Source organism: Chaetura pelagica, unplaced genomic scaffold (assembly GCF_000747805.2).
Source record: "Chaetura pelagica isolate M959 unplaced genomic scaffold, ChaPel_1.0 scaffold185, whole genome shotgun sequence".
Taxonomy (NCBI): domain Eukaryota; kingdom Metazoa; phylum Chordata; class Aves; order Apodiformes; family Apodidae; genus Chaetura; species Chaetura pelagica.
Genome location: NW_009953207.1, coordinates 450,782 through 455,514, shown reverse-complemented (window position 1 = coordinate 455,514; position 4,733 = coordinate 450,782).

The window sequence follows — 4,733 nt, the reverse complement described above, 5'->3', positions numbered from 1 at the left end:
GCCAGGAGCACCACCTGGTCTTGACCTACTTGCCAGTGCAGCAGTTTGCCAAGGGGCCTGGGATTAACGAGGTGATAATTTGGACTCTCAGGTATTGCGGCCAATCCTCAGCGTGACGAACCGAAAGTGAAGCACTGAACTATTTACATTCCAGTTCCTACAGCTATTTTTAATACAGCTTCAGAGACCTGCTGTATTATCCTTCCTTTTTAGTGTCTGGTGCTTTTCTTAATCTCATTTTCCCTGCCCTTTCTTTATCTTTGGATCAATTTATACCAATCCTTTCTATCATGGTCTAATCAGAACGCACTTTATGATTTCAGATAAATGTAGTCATGGTAATTTTCCACTCCATTTAGGTCAAGTCAGGATGAAACAATTTTTTTAAATCTTATCTAGTAACCACCAGAAATGGCTCCTTGTTAAACTATCTGTTCCCTTGCTTTTCTAACAGTATTAGATTTTAATGTCAAGTGTCAGTCTCCTTTTTGGTTTTTGTCAGAAAATTGGTTCTATGCTGCAAGCCAACCTGAAAACCCTGGAAAGAACTTCAGGGTGTCCCTTTTCTCTCCCCACAGTGTCCATGGGAGGTGGCTTCCCTCCCTCTGGTCCCACCAGCACAGCTTTCCTATGATCCCTCCCAGCCCCTGGTGGCCACCTGGCCTTGGCCATGTCGGGCCCGTGCGTGGCTCTTCAGCAGCCAAAACTGGCCACCTTGGAGGGGGCCCTGCATGGGCTTGGTACCGGCCCAACAGCATCCTGAGATGGTCCTTTTTGTGCTTATCCTTTTGGGAATGTCTTCTGGGGTTGTCCATGTGGGGGTGCCTGGCAGGATGCTGTAACGGGTTTGGGAGCAGTGGCAGAGGTGGGTGAGGAGCCCCAGGTCCCAGCCCTGTCCCAGCCTCACAAACCTGGGGTCTGGGGCCATCACACCAGCAGTGGGGCCACGGGCACGTCGCAGGACCCTGCCCGGGGTTTGTCTCACTGCTCTGAAGCACTTTGAGCAGGACTCTGTTATCTCTGGGTGGCACACACTATCTGAGCTTTAATTATATTACCCATGATGATAATGCTCAGTTTCAAGCAAGCAGGCAGGATGATAACAGTCTTTCCATTTGATATTGCACAGTTTCAAAAACACTTCTGTGCTAAAGTGTCTTACTTGTCCTCTATTTCATTCTTTCTCTGAGGACAGGGTGGGTTCCAGCTTTGAAATGCAAATCCCAGTCCTGGTTATGTTAGGAATACATCTGCTGTGCTGCTCCTGGCTGGGTGGAAAAGGGCAGGAGATGGGCCTGGGGACAAGCTGGGACACAGCCCCTCGGGTCTGCATTGGCCCCAGACAGGTTCTGTGTGCACATGAGGGGCTGTTTTGATTGAATTTCCCAGGTGTTCCTGCTGCAGCAGGGGGGGTGGACTTGATGATCTTAAGAGGTCCCTTCCAACCCCTCTGATTCTATCAATATTGTAGCTACTGGCAAAGGTACCAGCCCTCTGAATGTGGGTGAAGTGAGGACAGAAGTGCTCAGGACAAGCATGGTTTTAAAACCTGAGAGTGATGAATGTAATTAAACATTTGAAGCCCAGCACTGCCACATGGCCCCTGGAGCAGGGGAGGGCACAGGGCACCGGGGGCAGCCCCTCCTGCCCACCCTGCCAGGAGAGCAGACCAGCAGCAGCTCGTGCCTGTCCAGAGAGGCAGGTGAGCACCCAGCAGCCTGACCTTCCCTGGCCTGCAGCAGCCAGCATGGCCAAAACAGGGGGGTTTCTGAGCAGAGGAGCAGCAGCCACCCTGAGCATGGCTGGGGGCTAAGAGTGCCCTGAAAGCTTGAGGTGCTGAAATGCTGAGGTGATGTCCAAAGGGCTCATCGTGTTCAGGCTCATCATCTCCCTTCTGTGAAGCATTTGTGAACTGTGCTTCCCAGTAATCTGCAGAGTTGGAATTCTGAGGATTACACTGTGGATATTGCTGCTTAATAATTAGAGGTGGCAGCACAAACTAGTACCAAGAGTGCTAAAATTAAAGGGAAGCAAGGGAAATTACAGGAGGTGGCTTTTATTTGCTTCTGACAGATGCCAAACCTCAGCAGAAAATCATCTTTGTGATTTCTACATTCAAAATGAAACTGAAACAGAGAAGGGCAGGCTGCCTGGGCACTTATTTAATGTTTTGCACTAAGGCACTTCAGGACACCTCAGTGTCACAAACCCCTCTTTCCAAGGAGCCACCATCCCTGACAGGCTGAGGGGACACGTGTGGCTCTGGGTAACCCAGCAGCAGGTCCCTCAAGGACCGTGCCAAGCTGCTTACACTTCATAACACTGCCCCTTTTCTTAGTGCTTGCTTTAAAATGCCCTTTAATTCTGAGGTATGAGGGGGCTGCTACATCCAGCCCCTTGCCAAATTTCTTGTGTCCTGCTGTTACAGAAGGAGATAATAATGCCACATTTCCTTTTTTCTCCTCTTGCCACAGGGGTGCTAGTGACACTGAGTGTAGGAAACGTCCCTGACAAACCTTCCCACCAGGTCACCCTTGCTGCAGGAGTAGCTCTGTGCAAACACCATTACTGTAAAAGCTGCTGAAGTGAGTTTTGAGCAATTAGCTGCTGTTTTGTACTTTAATGGGGAGAGGGGAATGGTTTGTTTGCGTTTTTTGGGCTCTCTTCTAGGTACAAATCAGGAAATAAACAGTTTTTAGAGAAATTAAGTGAATGTTATCAAGAGTATGGTGCTCTAATTATAATTACATAACTCATATTTCAATTTGATGGGAATATTAAAAGGATTCCTGGGAGAATTTTGAACAGTCTAAAAGTGCATCAGCATACAACCCAATAAACCTTGCCTTCTTTTAGAGGACGTTTCCTTAAAGGGCCAGGTTTAGCTGCCAGAGCTGCAGTCTGTACAGGAGTGCAATTTCCTCAGACTCCCTAAAAGATAAACTAGCCTTCAGACTAGAATTTTCTCCTGTCCATGTGACTGAGTAATGATAGTTTTTACTGTTGTCAAGGCTGGAATCCAGAGGACTGGGCAAGTGGATGCAAGGCATAAATATTTTCAGTGCATGCCATATATGTATTTATAGCCCTTATGAACACAAGATGGATGTGAGCCGAGAGAGAACTGTGTCTGAGCAGGCAGGAGCACTTGGTGATCTCTGTGGCCATTTCAGAGGGCCTTTGGCAGGCAGGAACATAACCAGACTTCTCCCCCTTTCAAGTTCTGAAGCTGCTGGGCAGGTTCATGTCCCACCAGCAGTGCAGAGCTGGGGAGAGCCAATGCCACAAGTGAAGTCATTTTGTGCAGCTGCCTCTCCCTAGAGCTGTGCTTCCATCTGTGGGGCTGGACGTGTGCTCCCTGTGTGTGGCTCATATCCCAGGTACACAGATGGGTGCTGCCAGGGCTGGGAGGAGAGAACCCCTGAACTGTTCCACGGGCACCACAGCCTTGTTCCATGATGGGGAGAAATGCTGCTTTTTTTCAGGGAGAAAATGTTACAATAAAGCCACCCCCCATCTCATGTCCCTCTGTTGATTCAGACGTTTCCCAGCCCTTCTCCCCTCTGATTTCTAAATGCAGCCTGAAGGAAATCCTGCCTGGAGGCAGGGAGGGGGGACAGGTCCCCACAGGGGTGGCTCCAACCACCCCAGCCCAGCAGCCAGGGAGCTGTGACCCCTCAGCCCCTCACCCCTCTGCCCCCTCAGTCCCTAGAGCAGGGCCAGGGCATCCTGCACACCGTGTCTGGCTTTATGGGCAAGGAAAAGTCCAAGGGACATGAAGGAAAGTGCTGCTGTTTGGGGGATGTGCTGGCCTCAGGGTTAACACTTTCTGGCTGCTCACACAGCTCTCTGCAGTTGTGCCAGGCTGCCTCTGCAACCCTGTTTGTTCAAGTTTCCTCTGTTTTTCTCTCCTGAGATTTCCCAGGCTTGTTCAGGCCACACTAAAGCTCAAAAATGAGAAAAAAACCTGTCACTGTAGTATTTTCCCCAAGGAGGGGTAACCAAAGACGTGGCTTGAACAAAGAGGGGCTCCTGCACTGCACCCTCCTGGGGCCCGGGGACCCCCCGTCCTGCCAGGGCAGGAGAGCTGGTGGCCATTGTTCAGCATGGAGGGGCAAATCCTGGGAGATGAAGAGCACTTTTGCCTGAGAGAATGTAATTTAGATTAACTATTTTTAGCTGGATCTAGTGGGAGTTGAAGCAGGAGAGTGTCTTCCAGGAGGTACAGAATACCACGCTATATCGGGCACCAAAATAGGAGCAGATGCTTCCAATTACACTTAATTCACCTCAATTATAGAAGAAGTAAAAACATTTTTTTTAAAAAAAAAAGAGTAAAATAAGATGATAGTTACGCTAAGAATATCTTTTTCTGAAGTTAAAGATGACTGGCACTGCAGACTGTCCCCGCCGCACAGCAGCGATGCTGTGGTGCCCATCAGTGGGTGCAGTTTGTGGCCTTTCTCAGGGTCCTGCTGCTGCTGCCGCCCCGGGAAGGCGGGCACAGCTCCCCAGGGGGGTTCACTTCACGCTCCCTCCTCGGGACAGTTTGTCCTGTGCCTGTTCCCTGGCATCAACGAGCTCTGTGGTGCGTTAGTACGTTCCCGAAGAGATATGTCGTTGAGCTTCAGGTGGGGATGCGGTGTGGTGCTAGAACTCAGTCAGGCGGTCCCACAAAGGCACCAGCTCGTCCTGCCCGGGTGGCCAGAGGCTGCTCCTGGTTTCTGCTTCCC